Source organism: Phascolarctos cinereus, unplaced genomic scaffold (assembly GCF_003287225.1).
Source record: "Phascolarctos cinereus isolate Bilbo 61053 unplaced genomic scaffold, phaCin_HiC Scaffold_7;HRSCAF=346, whole genome shotgun sequence".
Lineage (NCBI taxonomy): Eukaryota > Metazoa > Chordata > Mammalia > Diprotodontia > Phascolarctidae > Phascolarctos > Phascolarctos cinereus.
This window is the reverse complement of record NW_027556180.1, coordinates 105,379,221-105,397,095: the sequence shown is the minus strand read 5'-3', so window position 1 is coordinate 105,397,095 and position 17,875 is coordinate 105,379,221. Positions and strand designations below refer to the sequence as shown.

The following is a 17,875-nucleotide window of genomic DNA, read 5'->3' as shown; positions in this document are numbered from 1 at the left end:
TGTACTTTCCAAGAAAATCTCATGGGCAATAGGGTCCACAGGATCACAAACAGTTGGAGATTACTGAGTGACTGAACAGCAGAAAATGTATGCGTGGTTATTTTTTAACATGATCAATTTTTTTTTCCTGAAAATTGGCAAAAGTTTGTTATGTTCTGATATGGTATTTAAAAGCCAAATTTTTTGTTTGTGTGTGTGTGTGTGTGTGTGTGTGTGTGTGTGTGTGTGTGTGTGTGTATGTGTAGGAGAAATGGAGAGAGAGACAGAGACAAGGAGAGAGAGAGAGAGAGAGAGAGAGAGAGAGAGAGAGAGAGAGAGAGAGAGAAATGAGTTTGAAGAGTTTGTCCATGTTTGTGTATAGTGACTAGAGAGCTCTCCTTAGAATCAGGAAAAGAAAGGTCCAGTTTCTGACTGGGTGCCTACTGATTGTATGCATGCACAGATGTATGTATGTACACATAGATGTCCACATATGCACATATATACACACATGCACACATGCATGCTTCTGTTCACACAGAAGTTGGGCTATGTCAGAAAAGAATAAATTCCTATTTGTTGAAGTCAGGAAAAATACTGTAGTACCATTAATGATAATACACATAATGACAACATACATATATGCATATATGCATGTACTTTATTTATATATCTGTGTGATAATGCATCTGGACCTATGATTTCATTGGAACTAACTCCTAATGGTAAAAATGCATATATTAAAGGAGTTCAGCAACTTCTGAAACCTAGAGCTCTTAAGATTGGCTTGGTGCACTGAGAATTTAAATGACATACTCATTATCAAGCAGCCAACGAACATACCAGTTATGAACCTTGCTCTCCCTATCTACAGAAACATCTCTCTAACCGCTATACCATGCTACCAATCACATACACGTATATACGTGTATACATACATACGTACACGGACAGGCACATGCATTCTTTCATTACATGTATGCATGTATTTCTGTCATCTTTCTATATGTATATATGTCAGTTTCCTTCACTATAAAATGAAGATAATAACAGCACCTACCTACCAGGGTTGTTGTGAGGATCAAATGAGATTTTGTAAAATGCCTAGCATAAGGCTTGGCAAACACTAGGTGCTTAGTAAATGCATTTCTTTCTTTCTCATTTTACAGATAAGGAAACTGAGGGATTGAAAGGCTCCATGACTTTCTCATGTCTACACACTCAATTTCAGAATCAAAATATTGACATCACTGGATGTACTTGATGAACTTCAAGAGCCCTTCCAGATCTAAATCTTTACCCTGGTATCCAGTCGGGTTCTCAAATAAAAATCTGGTCCCCTCCCCACTGTATAATTTTATCACTCCATGTAGGCTCCTGGTCAGGAGACATTCATCGTTAGCTCCTTGGTCATTAGGTAATGAGTTCTTTCATTGTAGGGGTCCATAAGCATTTCGTCTACTCCATGCTGTAGTTTAAACCTGCTTCACATAGTCTTCAGTGGAAATGGAAGAAAGCTTCTAATCAGAATGCTTGGAAAAATCAAACAAGTTAATAGTGGCATCTACAATATTTCCTCTCAATGTTATAATATAGTTATAGTAACAAATATGAAGAATATATGGAATTATGAAAAATAAACTTTATAAATGCAGAGCAAAACAAGAAGGAGAGAGCACATGGGAATTACAGCCACTTAAGAAGAAAAATTAATATAAATTAATAGACAAATCACCTAACTGAATCTTATATGAAGTGAGTAAAAAGTTGTTATGATACATTATAGGTTGAATTTCATTCATGCAAATAATTTAGTTTCAAAAGAAGTTTATTTGATTGTATTGATATACAATATTATAGTTAACCATATTTTGAAATTTATAAATTAAATTAGAAAAGCATAAAGTGTAGGCAAAACTGTGTAATATACCTGGTTGGAACTTTAAAGATGATCTAAAACCAAACATTTTCTTTATATTTAATTTGACTGAGGCCCACTGTATTTAAAAAAGCAAAACAAACAAACAAACAAAAAACCAAGCAAAATCCTTTCCTAAGTAAATAGTAGAATAGTAGAGCTCAGAGTCTTCTATTCTCCAGTCTACTCCTTTAACCTTCCTTCATAACTCTCCTTTATAATTCTTTAATATAGCTCATAGCTCACTAGGGAACACCTTTCTTCCTTGTTTTCAACAACTCTTTAGGCTTTGCCTAGAACTCTGTAAAACTAGAACATCATTCTGAAGAAAAGTATTTCAGTTCCTCAAATGTACTATCAAGAGAAATGTTTATAATAAAATGAGAAGTTTTATTTGGCTGATAAGATGACAATCCAGTTCTCCTTCTAGAAGGTTCACAGTTTTCAAAAGCCCTTAGGTCTTATCTGGTAAATGTCCAATGTAGTTATTATAACTTCAACAGCTTTAATAATTTGAATTTTAGAGACAAATTGTGCTTTTTCCTTAAATTTGTCTAAAGTGGGTAGGTCTACACTAGGAATGAAAAAATGAAGACGTTAGCTACAGAACAGAGGCGAATCACATAATACCCGAATAACCAGTCTAGCCCCTTACCTCACTCTAAGGCTTCTTGAAGTTTTGGTGTCTCATCCTGCCATCTCCACACCTCCATGCATTTCACATGTTCCATGTCTAACATGGAATACTCCCGCAACTCTTATCATGAGTGTTTATTGAAAATATTTTTCTTTCTCTTTCTTTCTTTCTTTCTTTCTTTCTTTCTTTCTTTCTTTCTTTCTTTCTTTCTTTCTTTCTTTCTTTCTTTCTTTCTTTCTTTTTTTTTTTTTTATAAAAGGTTTATTCGCTCTAGGATCAGGGTGGGTGCTCAGTCTAAGAGACCAAAGCGCATGTCGCCATCAGACTCCTCAGACGGCTTTCTTCTCTTCTTCTCCTCCTCCGCAGCAGGGCCAGCACAGCCAGCATTGGCATTGGCATTGACAGCGATGGCACCACAGGCGGCCATGGAGGCCAGCTTGCTGCTCCCCTGGGTGATCACGTCTCCTATGTTCTTGCCACTCGGCCTCACTGATGACCTTCTTCAGCCGCTCGTAGTCCGTCTCGATGCCCACGCTGTCTGAGATCTTTTCCAGGGCCTTGGAGTCGGGGGAGTCGTTGCCTCCGAGGACGGCCAGGAGGCAGGCCGCCGCGAAGCGCACTTCGGGGTTCTGGGCTCCACTCTGGTCCGCTCCAGAGGTCGCGGCCCAGCGCTGCGAAAACGGCGGGAGCGGTGCTGGCTCAGCAGGTCAAGGACCGGAAAAGGCTATTTCCTTTCTTTAAGGCCCAGCCTAAATACCCTTCTCCATGAAATCTTCCTTGAAGTTCCATAACTAACTCCCAACTGGAAAAAAAGAAAAAATCGCTCTACCTCATATCTCTTAAGTGATTCAGGTTCTCCCCATGGATATACTTAATCACATTCTGACATTATACTAGTTATTTTTGTGCATGACAAGTTTCTGTTACCCTTTAAAAACAAAAACTATTATTTTCTTCCTATTGCACACATGGTTCTTTGCGGGTATCAAATGTTTAATAAAGCATTTAAAAAATAACCAATCTGTTCTAATTTCATAGGCATGTATTAATATGTACTTAAATTTAATATTGGTAGTCATTTGCTATGAATGAATTTTAGACTCAATTTCTTTGGGACAGGCATTATATTTACTAAGAAATGACAAAAATCTCATTTTGCATAAAAGATTGTGAACAACATTTTGTGATAATATTTTAAACAAAATAATTCAAATCAAACAAGCACTTACTTTTCTTAGGAATATGTGAATCTTTCACAAACAAAACACTCTGTGCTATTCTATTTCACACTTCAAGGGGATTCAAAAATTGTCCCAATACTTGCCCTAAGTATGCACTTTTTTTATTACTACATATTTTGTTACAGAAAGGGTAATTATTTGTAAATCTTATCTATTGGGGAAAATAATTCAATACTTCAGGAGTCTGTGGTGTCACTGATCCAGAATACAGATCAATAACTGTTTACTAAGTACCTACTATCTTCCAGGCACTGGGGATACAAAAAGAGGCAAAGACAATCCTGTATTATGGCTCAATGTCATTATTTTTATAGTCAACAAGATTATGGTTTCCTCCAAATTTATCTAGCTTGGTGTGCAGACAACAGGCCTACATTTTGTTACTATGTCTCCCACTATGTGCCAGGCATTGTTGGGGCAAATTATAAAGTCCTTTGAAAGCCAACCAGATGGTTTTAGATTTGATCCTGTAGGTTATAGGGAGAAAATGGAGCTTATTAAATAGTGGGGGTGAGGAAGACATAGTAAACCTATATTTCAGGAAAAGCAATTTACAGCCATGTAGTGGAAAGATTAAAGTGGAGAGAGAATCAAGGTAGCAGAACATTGTAATCATGCAGCTGTGATGTAATGAGGTCCTACTCCAAGGGAATGGCAATGTCAGAGAAGAAAAGAGGGTATACCTGAGACATAGAGTGAAGACAAAATTGACATTACAGGACATCACAACATACATATGTATATATACATACATACACAGTATACATATATATACACACACATATGTAGTATGTGTGTGTGTGTGTGAGATAGACAGAGAAAGAGACAGAGACAAAGACAGAGACAGTAAGAAAAGAGTTGAGGATGCTATCCAGTATCCAGGTTAAGAATGTGGATGATGCCCTCAACTGTTATAGGGAAGTTAGGGAGAGAAGAGGTTTGGTTTTGTTTCGATTTTTAACCTTGGTGGGACCTACTAAAGCTTGTGTTCCATTGACATACTATATCAATATCATCTTCATACTATGATGAAAATATGTTGGACCATACTGACAGAGAAAAGAAATTAAAGATGATAAATTTTCATTAATGTAAAATAAACTTTCTTTAAATTAGTGAGAGATTGGTTACACATTGGTTATTTCATGCTTCTGTGCATATTGCAAAATCCTTTATGCTTTGCTGTCCTGAATAATATCCATATCCTCTCATAAATCCTCTGTGGAGGATCTACCCAATGCATGAGAGAATATCCTTTAGTTTAGTTTCGTTTTTAATGTTTTAATGTTCATGTTATTCCTCACTCTCTCCACATGACTGATCCATTTCCTTTTCTGATCACATTATTTTGTGAATGATATATTTTATACTATTTCTTAAATGTAACACCCTGTTAAAATTTACTTGCTCATTTTAAGCTCAGGAGGAACAATTTTATTCTTTCTAAAGTCCTTTTTCTTCCCTCCTTTCTGGCGTTAGGGAGTTTATTGTATGAGTTTAGTTACTCATTTAATTACTCAAAGCTCCCAGCGGAGGTTGCACCGTCTGCCTAACTTTATATTTATACTATCTCCAGCTAATGTCTGACTTCTTTGGTTGAGGATAAATTCATGTCACTGAAAATATATTGGTAATGAAACTGCAGATTGCATTAGAATGAAGGAATGAATGGTAGAATGAATGAATGGATGAAAAACTATTGAGCACTATCTGCAAAGCGCTCTGTTAATTGTTGAGACTACAAACAGGAAACTTAGTCTCTATTCTTAAAGAGATGAAACTTTGATGGGAGAGATGAAACATAGGTTTAAGCTACCAGTAAGATGGGAAGATCTCATTGTTCTTAGGGCACAATAGCACATTTTCATTAATAATATCTTCAATACAAGTGCATTTACTTCTCATTAAAATTTTAGAAAGATGAGGAATAATGGTCAACAATTACCAATGATCTCAATCCAGAAGAGGAGGAACAACACCAGCTCTAGCTTGGAGTAGGTGAAGAATCTTGAATAAGAAACCACTGACAGAAATTCTCTTAAAAAGCCACAAGGACATATATGAGGCAAAAGTTTTAGAATGCAAAAATAGAACTTTTAACAATCTTGAAATCTTTGTTACATTACTTAAATCATATCTTCCCTTCCTCTAAGCCTGTAAAAGTGTGTGCCTCTGTCATTTCAAAAAGGAAAACTGTTCAAAGCAATTAGACACTGTTTTCCCTTTTTTAACAGGTAAAAATCTCTTTTGACTTATGCAACTGTTTTTGATTTTGTTCTTTTACTTTTTTAAGGAAATAATATCACCCCCCCCCATTTGTTTGGTATCTCTCCTTAAGATAGCTTCCAAAATTATTCCATGGTACTTTTAGTCTTTTATGATGTCTAATTCATTTTTTCAATGTTTTGTCCAGACATTCTTTTTAACTTCCTGTTCTTAACTACTCTTTTTATTTCTTTAGATAGCGCCTTCAGTACTGGAATCTTAGGAACTGAATGTGATGGTTCTACTTATGTCTGGGATGAAAAGAAGTCATTACAGAAATATTGAAAAATCTTCTCTGTTTTTCCTTTATTTTGGTCCCCTAACAACTCAATTATTGTGCAAAATTCTTTATTTACAAAATTTCAAATATTACAAACTCTCTTTCAAGACATAAAATATACTTTATAATATATTAAAAACTATGCAAAAAAGAGAAATTTGTGTAATAAGTTTTTGTGTTGCTGTTGTTTTTAATTTTAAGGGACAAAAATGTCTAGTCTTCTTTTTCAGTTCTTTAATCTTTTTATTTCCTTTTCACTTTTAGTTGTTAACTTCAAAAATATTACATCTAAGTCTATGAACTCTGAATTATCTTTGAAATATCATATGGAAAAGGCATATCACTCATCTGGACCTTGATTTTCTCATCTGTAAAGTTGAGATGTTAGACTATACCATCTGAGGACCTTCTAGCATTAATATTTTTCATTTTCTGTTCTCTACTGGTAATCACTGTGTTTTACTGGCACCTAAGAGAATGATGGATTATTAGCACCATTCTGGGTATGAAAAGTCTTTAAAATTGAATTGTGTAAATCTAAGGTTATGTCCTTGCTGGATATCTCAGGAAAACAGCAAGGGAATTTGCTGAGCAAATTTCAACAAAATTTAATGAGGGCAAATGTACCAAAATAACTAGACTCTCTGAAATTGTGAATTCAAACTCTCTGTGTGTGTATGTATGTATGTGTGTGTGCGTGTGTGCGTGTGTGTATGTGTGTATGTGTGCGTGAGAGACACAGAGACAGAGACAGAGAGAGAGACAATAAGAGAGGTGTATCTGTATCTGATATCAGTAGTTTAGTTTTTATCTAGATTCAATTATTTAGTAAGATGTTTAATAATAAATTTACAAGTTAATTGTACTCTTTAAAATATTTGGTGGTATAAACCAGGGGCAATGACATACAGTTAAAGAAAAAGTTATATGTCAAGAAAAACTCCCTTAACAAAGGGAGTACTTTGAAAACACTAGTAGGAGGAGCCTTGTACTTCTGCCAGGGTGTTAAAAGACAGGACAGTAAAAAGAACAAGCAACATATGATGACAGGGAATACATTTATTATCTGATATGACTTTACCATTAGGTCTCTTCATTCACCTAATTTCATTTTGGCAAAATTCTATTAAGTGCTAGCAATAAAAGACTTATTAAAGATTTGCTAACATCTAATTTTTATTAAATATCAATAGGCATGTTATAACCTATGATCAGGGATTTAATAATTTGGTAAATGTAATGGTTTTAGATCCACAGAATTGTTTATTCAAGGCCAACCTATTCAGAAAGGCAGGGTTGTGATTTTGGTGAAAAGAAAAACCCTGTTTAAACAAAAGTAAAGAGAATCAAGTTTTATGATTTCTACAGACAATAATTATTGTCTAAAAAGTCCTTTCTTGCTGCCACTGCTCTTGTCAAATTATTCTAATAAAACTCTATCATTTCAGGTGGAGAAAGGCATTTTCAAGGAAGTAATTGTCACCTAACTCTATTACTGACTAAGATTTAGAAGATCATAGTTAGTATATTATAACTCTGGCCTAAGACTAATGACTACATTTATTTCCTCAGCACCTCAACCCTGTGCTACAAAATAAAGACCCTATGCCCTAAAAATACTTCAGATGGCAAAACTAAGCAATTGCTGGTTTAGATTTTTTTTTCCTGAATAAGATGCTGATTTTTGCTTTTCTTCTATGTGGCTTCAAACACATAATTAACCTGTTCGACTCTACATTTCTTTTCCTTTCAAGTCCCTTTGTTCTATCACTCTTTATAACTTTTCATCTCACTCCAACTCTTTTGCTCCTATGTGCTACTGGAAAAAATGGAGGCAATCTCATTACTTATCTCAAAGAATACATTACAACTTTATGTCACCTAATGTTGACTTTTCCCTCAATTTATCAAGAAAATCCATTGCTCCTCCATAACTGATTCCCTGTCTCACTTCTCAAAAGACTATTCCTAATAGTCTTTTCTTTCTTCCCTCATACTTTCATCTTCTACTCTCTGAGATAAGGATTTTATGTCTTACTTCACTGAGAAAATTGAGCTCTCTTCATTTCAAAACCATTTAAAATTATCCTTGATTCTTTCTTTTTCTCCCCAACACTGACAATAAAGTGATCCTTCTCCTCACTAATACTAGCTCCTTTTTATATGCCCTTGTTCCCATCTCTTCTATTTTTCCCCAGCAAATTTAGTACTCAATCATTCTTTCCATCCTCTATGGATTTATCTGTGTCTCTATCTGTGTTCATGTCACTCTTTCTCAATCAATCTATCAGTGAACATTTATTAGGTGACTCCTATGTGCCAGGCATTGTGCTAAGTAATGAGAATATAAATACAAGCAAAAAAGAAAGACAGATGGTTCCCTCAGGGAGCTTTTAGGCTAATGGAGGAAGATAACACATAGAAGGAAGCTGAAAGGAAGAGGGTTAGGAATGGCGGAAAAGTCCTTAGTCAGGAATAGACTCTGGAGAATAATGAAGACTTGGGTGGACGTGAGTCTTTTTCTTAAAATGGAGGTTCTGGAAAGAACTGGAAAATCAAAATGAAGGGCCTCAGGTACTTCTATCCTACGTGTGGATGATCCTGTGGCATGGTTTCTCCATGATATTTTAAAACATGTATGTCTCCACCATCATTATCCTAAATCTTCCCTTCCTTTCTCAGAAAAGCTATTTGCTCTCTTTACCCTTGTATCTTTCTTTTGCTCTTCAACCCGTTGCAGTTAGACTTCCAACCTCAACTTGACAGAAAATTATTAAAGTTCTTTTAATAGTCAAATCTATTTTTTTAATCCTATCTTTCTTTATGCCTGCCTCTGATATATCTGACACTATTGCCCACTCTTTCCTTCTACATAGTCTTTTCTCTTTGGGTTTTAAAAAAATACTCTCCCCTGTTTCTACTTCTAACTTAAAATTTCTTTGCAGTCTTCTTTGCTAGATTATGATTCAAATTTATACCAAATTTAATAAATATTTCCAGACTCATCAGCTATTAAAGGATGAGCTAATATAATATGCAAAGTCTGTGGACTTTCTTTTTTTTTATTTTTAAAAACTGGTTCTATTCCAGGTACTTGTTACTCTCTACACACTCTCTTTGTATCATTTGAGTTTTATCATGATCTGTTTATATAGTCCTAGAATCTCTCCTAAGTTCATTCTCTAAATTACCATGTGATTTATAATCTAAGTCTTAGGGAATTTTCCCTTTGAAATTCTATCTGCATTACAAAGACTACTAAAACCTAGATGATATGCACAGGTCAGGCCAAGTCCTCCCACATTCTGTCCCTTGACTGAGATGAGGAACTATGTCATTATTCCAATTAAGGGAACAATTATTTACAATAATGCGGGTAGTGGATGGAATTTCATGTTAAGGAGAGGAGTTAACAATATAGTATGTGCATGAAAGAAAATTATAAGAAAGAAAGACTGGAAAGGTAGGTTAGAACTAGGTAGCTGAGGCCTTAAATACCACACTAAGTGGTATATATTTATTGTAGAAGCAATAGAAATCCACTGAAGATTTTGAGTTAGGGAGTGACGTGGCAATATCTATGTTTTAGTAATAAAAACAATTTGAAAACTATGTGGAACAACTATAAACTCGGGACAGTAGAGAGTTGGAAGTAGAGAGACCAATTAGGAGGCTCTTACAGGAGGTCAGGAAAAGGTGATGATGGCCATAACTGAAATAGTAAGCATTCTTCCTCTGAGACAAGAAAGGGGAAAAAAAAAGAGTATATATTAAAAAACAAAGTGCATTGGAGTTTAGAGCATGGAAGTTAATAGAATTCACGGTCTTAAAATTTTCAATAAATTAATAGATAAGGTCATCCACAAAATTTGAGGGATGTAGAACTAAAGATGAGGTCATAAGGCATACAAAAAACTTGAATAACTGATTTTGGGTATTCACTGGAAGAGGAGGATAAAAGGAATGCAAATCAACAATGGTAGAGCAGTTCAATTGCTCAATAGTTCGACTAACTGACAAATGTGTATTGGGTTTGTAAGTGCTAGGTATACCAGTACAAAGAAGGAAACATTCCTACTTACTAAGAACTTCTATTTGAATGCAGGAGATAAGTATATGTAAAAAAACCTCTATTAATCCACACATGTATACACAGACATATATGTATATAATACAGATATAAATATGTTTATATATAGTATATAACTTAGGTTGAAATATTATATATATGCATACTTTTGTCTCCTATATCCTAATGTAAACTTGAATACATATATGTATATGTACATATATAATATTTAGATCTACATTTGTTATATGTATTTATTTAAGTTATAAGAATATATGCATATGCATATGTTGTTATATATATACTCCATTTATGCGTATTTACATGTATATTCAATATAAATATAAAGCCAATAAGTAAAAATAAATGTTGAATAGTTAAGCATAAGATAGTTTAGAAGGAAGTCATTCATATTTGGAGAAATCACGAAAGCCTGCATACTGAACATGTTGCTTCAACTCTATCTTAAAAGAAGACAGGGATTTTAAAAGGTAGAGTTGAGGAGGAACCCTCCAGGCATGTGGGATAGAAAGTGAAAAGACACTGAAACTTCTCAGGGATTCCTGCAGCAGCCTTAATCTAGGTCATAATTCAGAGCAGCTCCACTTCCAGATCTTGAGCTATGCACAACCTTTGTATCTTCCTTTAACAGTGGCAATTTAGGCCACTGGTTTCTTGCTTACAGAAATTTCCCCAAAGGCCTTCCCAGGTCCTTACGTTTCTTGAACTATGAATTCCCATTTCCTGACCTGATTCCCTCAGGCCATACCTTGCCTGGGCTTGCCTATTATAAGACAGGTCTCCTAGGCTTCACAGAAAACAATGTGACTAGCTGCTATGAAGTTGGATGTTGAGAGAGTTCCTTAAATGGTTGGTTTACCAACTTCCTGAACTAGACCTCTCTTCTGCCAAGGATACTTTGCATGGACTTATTCCTCAAGGTTTAGCATGCCTCTATCCCATTATTCTCTCCCCATCTCAGAGATTTTAAATCCCCAGACTACTAAAGTTCAAACTATTCCTCATACCTGTCTACCTGCTGTCTTACTACAAAAGTTCTTCAACCCTATACCTCCAAATGTCTTACTCCAAATCTACCTACCTCTTCCACTGTGTTCTGTTGTAAACCTAATTAATAATTACTAAACTTGTTTTAATCTTAGTTTTTTTTTCCCTCTTATCTTCTAGTGTTCACTGAGATGTGACCCATTTCTGATGACATTATTTCTTGCCCTACCCTTGTATTTCTGGTATTGTATTACTTGTACTTTCACTCATAGTTCTTGGTGAGAAAGTCAGAATATGCTTTGCTTCTCATCACCACTTCTAGATTCTGTTCTCCCAGATCTACTTTAGCAACATAAGTAATGCTAGCTTTACCTAGGATACAACAAAGCTTGCTTTAGAACCCAACTGCCCCCTTTGCCTCCCTTGACAAGAAATATTTTTAGCCTGTGATATCTTTTTCTGGCATCCTATGGGCACATGAAGACCTACTGTCATGAAGTTGGATCTCAGAAGTCCAGGTGTTTTAGACTTGGCGGATGTCTTGAGATCACATGAGTCCCTACACCCTGTACTGCTGACCAGATAATGTTTCATTAAAGGGGTGGCAGGAGAGTTGCATCTGCCAAAAGTAAGTGCTACTGAAATCTTACTAATAGCTCTTCTATGAATGAATTATTTAGCATCACACAAATGAATCCATAAAGCTGTCTGGTATAGGGAGAGAGAATAGGAATGATACCAAAGGCTAAATATCATTTCAAGGATATTTATGTTCAAAAGGGGCTGGAGATAAGAGACTTGGAGATAAGCAGGTCTGTGATTAGAGAAGTAAGGTTCATAGTTCAAGATCTGGAAGTGGAGCTGCTCTGAATTATGATTTTAGTAGGGAGTAGATACATTTGATAAATTGGATTTTTCTATCCCAGTTGACATAATAACATATATCCATAATAAATGGACAAGTAAGAGAGAAAATAAAATGTTATGGTCCTGAGTGATGTGTAAAGATGAGTTTACATTTATTTCCCAGAATTTAGAAGACAGCTAGCCATTATCAGGTCAAAGTTCAGGCACAAGTTCATTTAAAAATTGAGATACTCTCAGAACAATCACTTATTTCAAGAGAGAGAGAGAAAGTCTGCAGAATATTACTACTGGCAGTAAAAAAGAGAATCATCCACAAAGGAAGAACTCACTACCTGAGAGGGAATCTTTCTTCTAATCTTAGTATGGAGAAAGTGAGACAGATGATGATTTCCAAGGTGTGGCTGTGTGAAAACATGGCTAAAATTGAATGGAAATTAAATTAAGACACTGAGGATATAAGAGGATTGTAGATTAGGGCAATCAGTAAAAACATTAATGTGAATATTCAAGACACAAGGTGAATAAAAAAGAAATCTGTGGGCTAGGTTTTTAAATCATTGAGGAAGTTGAATGTGTATTGGAAATCCATAGATCTTGCTGAGGACACAGAAGAACATGGTGGAAACAGTTGACAGAGACTTCAAAAGATTGTCAAATGATGGTGGTAGAAAAATTGGTATGAAATGTCTCTACAAAATAAAGGGTATACCAATCCATCATCATTTACCAGCGATCAAGAGACTTCATTGGAGCAGCAATGGGGCAAGTAATGTCACATGGGAAAAGTCAGTATTCTATTAATATGACAAGATGAGGTATATGTGAAAGTGACCCTGAATCCAGTGCACTTTGTTTTGAATTGGGTAGGCATTCCATAGAACAGAAAAACAGCATCTGAAAAGTTGCTAACCTTTAAAAAATGAACCTGTATATGACATGTACCATAGAAGATGATCATCCATTCAAAACAGAATGGTAAATAATCTAATAATCTGAGTGCAGCACATCACAAAGGCTTTCAAAGAAGGTCAGAACATGGACTTTAGAAAGATAAACACACGTGTTACTTTAATCAGACATTCTGACATGTCAGGAAGGCAAGACAAAATTTTATCTTTCAAAACAGATGTTCTTGCAAAGTTCAAAGCTTCCAGAACTTTGTATTAATTACCTGTAGTTTCAAAGCCCCTAGCATCTTTTTTGAAGGCTGAAGCAAAAAATAATTACAGAATATCAATACAATCTTTCAAAGAGTTACACGGAATGCAAGAACCATGTACTGTTAAAAGGTTTTTAGGATTTTAAGAGATTTCCATGACTTATTCTGCATTAAGACTTTGGATAGAATATCAAATAGAATAGGAGGATACAGTTTATGAAAGATTGAGGAGGGTTATAAAAGGTGATTTACTGTAAATAATTCATGATGCCCCTCTTTACAACACTAAGAAATCCTTTTCTACAGTTTTTGCTTTTGGACAGAAATAGATGTGTAGTGAAAACAGAATTTTAGAACTTAAAGCAGTTGAGAGGTTTAGTATGTGTGTATAAGTTTGTATATGTGTCTGCATATTTGTGCATAATAAATATGTATGTCATATATCATTAATACTATCATGACTATAACAATAGAATATCTATCCAGCAAAAAGAAAGGTTTTTGAAGTGAAATTGATAGCTTGCTAGAATATCATGATTTGTCTATTAACATTTCAAATAATTATTTTTATTGTTTTCTGACAAATTTTTGGTATACCTAATGGAATGCCAATGCAAAGCATATGTGTGAGATAGTTAAGAATGATGTGGAATTATAATTAGCTAGTAAACAATTATCAGATGGACATCTAGCATTCAGGTATGCATGCATTTGAACCAGCCAATATTATTTGGGTACTTTTATGGTGTTTTGGGTGATATATACAGAAATTTGAAGCTAAGAAATAGTGTGGATGAGTTCATGAAATAACACTCTGTATGGGGACATTTAGTCAAATTCTAGTCTAAAGCATGAATCTCTTTACATCATTCCCATGAAGATGTATGTAGCCTAGCTACCTCTACTGACAAGGAATTCCCTACCTCTCCCAAACCCATCAGTTCCATTTGGACACAATTCAAATCATTAGCAAAATTTCCCCCATATTAAGCAAAAATCTGACTGGTCATGTTTTTTACTCGTGGATCTTCTGGTTGACCAAAACTTGGGGCCCAGCAAAATAATACAATAAGCCTTTAAAATATTTTAATATCAACTTTTCTAGGAGGGAATTGGAGTTTATTTAACCTAGGGAAGAGATAGCTGTCTTTAACTATTTGTAGGGATGTCATGAAGAACAGGGGAAAGATTTATTATGTGCCCATGAAATTAGAACTAGGAATAATTAGTGTATGTCACAAAAAAAAATGTTAGTTATTATGGGAGACAAAGGCACACATGAGATGATAATAATGGTAAGAAAGACATTGTGAATGCCAGCAAGTTATTGGGTTAAACACTGTTTTTATTCCCTTTGAGCTGTTAGAATTTTCATAGATTGCAAAGCATTTCAGAGGTAGAAAGCACCCTAGAAGTAATTTAGTATTACATACTCATTTTACTGAAAAGAAAATTAAGGTCCCTTTGAGTGTTTGAAGTTATATGCATATGTGATCTGGGAATATAGTTTTCATAAAACAGATTTGGGAACAATGAGTAATTATATCTTCTCAATTTCTGTCTATTTCATTGATATTAGGCAAAACAAAATGACTTGTAAGCTGTGACTCTCAACCTAACTAGATTGTGCACTCCATTAGGATCTATGTCCTAGTTTTATTAATAAAAAATATTTTAGTGAAGGTAAGGAAAAAGTCCCATATTGTCAAAGCTATGATTTTTACAGTAATAATGTGTGTGAGAGTTGAACTTTAAAGAAAAATGACTTCCACAGAATCAACACTTTTGAATTGTGGTGCTAGAGAAGACTTTTGGACAGCAAGGAGATCAATTCAGTCAAAGGAAATTGATTCAGACCACTCATTGGAAGGGCAAATACTGAATCTGAAGCTTAGTGGTCACACAATGAGAAAAGAGTACTCACTGGTAAAGACCCTAGTGCTTGGAAGTGTGGAAGGCAAAAGGAGAAGAGGACAGCAGAGGATGAGATGTCTAGATAGTGTCATGGAAGCCATAAATATGAACTTGAATAAACTTTGGGAGATAGTGGAGAATAGGACCTAATGTGCTATGAGCCACAAAAAGTAGAACACAACTGAAGGAGATAGCTCTTTAGTAGATAGTGCTCTAAGCAATGATTCAATAATATTCATAACTAATTTAATCCAAGGGTTTTGAAATGAAAAGAGTGTGGCTATATTGAGTAATAACATTAAGATATCTATTTTGGATGAATTGATGAATGAATGGGTGAATTAATTTTTAAAAGAACATTTATTAAGTATTTAATATGTGCTAATTTTTTTTTTCTGAAATGTTACATGTACAAATGCAAAAGCAAATAAAGCTCCTGTTCTCTAGGAACTTATATTCTACAAAAGAGGAAAACATATGTATATCCTTGGAATGGTGGCCAGAAAATGGTGACTACAAGACACAAAACTTAATGTAGACATTTTTGGGATGATGAGTGAGGTCTTAGGGAAGTAGCTTAAGATAACCCCTTCCGTAATAACAACAAAGTTGATTTGATCATAGTCCCATAACTGGCAAGGGTTTAATATAATTTCTAGCCTTGAGGATTAACTTTTCCTTTTACTACTAGTTATAGAGATTAATGAAGAAAATAATTGTAACAGAGTCTAGTTTCTCACATAAGGAAGAGGCCCCACTCACTTTTGGGGGAAGTTCCAGAATGTTTTAGATATTGACATACAAATCATTTTGAGAAAGAACAAAAAAATAGGGTTGAAAATCTTTGTTATCTCCCTGCCTGCACAGATCTCTGCCCTTAATATGTGGGTTAGTAGGCTCTCGGTCTCTACAGGATTTTAGCTGAGTTTTATAAAAAGTAAAAATTAAAAAAAAATAATTCCTTTAGGTTTTTATATTAGGTAGAATAGGTGTGCCCAGGATTGCCTTGAAGGCATGGCAATTGCCCAGGCTAATGATGGGTATAGTCTTCACCTCTGAAGATCAGCCCATGCCTATAGGTTGTTTTGCTATTATTTTAGTTGTTAACCATTAACCATGTTGACAAGCCATTCTGCTATTATTTTTTACTGTTTTTATCTCTCTCTACTAGCATGAGGAAATAAATTCTTAGTAAATATTTCTGTGAGAATGCTTAACAATGAAGTTTCATTTGAAAAACATTAAGTTGGTTGCCAAACAGCAGCAACAAAATTCCCCCTAAAGCTAAAGAAAACTTTTAGGATAACTTTAACATAACTTTTGAAATATGTATATATGTGCATACACATATATGTACATGCATATGTTTTCATGTATATACATATATGCTTATGTATATACATTAGTGGGCATATGTGTATGTGTACCCACCCAGACTAAATAGTTTCATAAAAAAGTTAAATAATTTCTGATCAGAATGAGTACAGTAGGCAAAAACAATGGAAGATTAACATAGTTGTTAGAAATATTGGCTGTCTATCAGGCTAGGAGGAAGTGTGAATAACATCATATTACTTTCCCTAATATTTGTATAATCAATTATATAGTCCAATTCATTTAAGCCTTAAGGGAAGGACTGATATTCTTGATTATCAATATTACTTTGACTACTCTGTATTCTGAGCTAGGTTGCCTATATAAAATGATTTATGGTCAATTTAATGAGATTATGTTGTGATCCTATGATTTGTATAATAGGTAATGGAAATTTGTGCTTTTCTGAACAAAGTATAAAATTTAATAAAGAATGAAAATTGCAAAAAGTTCTTTTAAATTTCTGTTAAGGTAGTCTCTCATGTTTTTCTTTTCTTTTATGTTCCTTTTTTCCCTCTTTTATTTTCTCTTCAAAAGGCAGCTAGAACCACAAAATTTTACTTAAAGAAAGATCAGTTTTACAAAGTCCTGCCTTTATATAATTATTTCACTAGATTATCCAAAACAGATAGGTCTTTGTTCTTCACCATCTATAGCATCACTGGAATCTAAAATCTCCCATCTTTCTTTAGTAGCTCATCTCAGTGTTCTATACAATTAACAATCAAGGAGTTATTCATGTTCAACACAACTTTCCCCTATTTTTCTCCCATTTTCAGTTAAGTCCATTGACTTGATCAGTCTCAGGACAATATCAGCAGCCCTCCTCCTTATTAGAAAACTGTGTGTGTGTGTGTGTGTGTGTCTGTGTGTGCACGCGCGCGCCTAGCCATTTCTTCTTTAAATTTTAAAATCTCATTATTTAAAAATACATTTTTAAAAATTTTATTAATAGTTTCACTATGAGGAATAAATATTACATAATGTAACCTATTCCACAAACTGCAAAGAAACATTAGATATAATCAAGAGAAATGAAAAGTCAGAGATTTAGGTAGATCAGTATTGATTTAGAAGTTCCATATCATCTGACAGCATTTTCAATACATTTGAGATTATGATGTTTTTGATAATTTAAACATGAACCAATTAATTTCTTAAATT

The 17,875-nt window shown here is 34.5% G+C and overlaps 1 pseudogene; it reads right to left on the bottom strand.

Annotated features, from left to right (window-relative positions):
- Positions 1-2,558: 2,558 nt before the first annotated feature.
- Positions 2,559-17,875, bottom strand: part of LOC110212463 (large ribosomal subunit protein P2 pseudogene) — a 50,818-nt pseudogene continuing 35,501 nt past the window's right edge.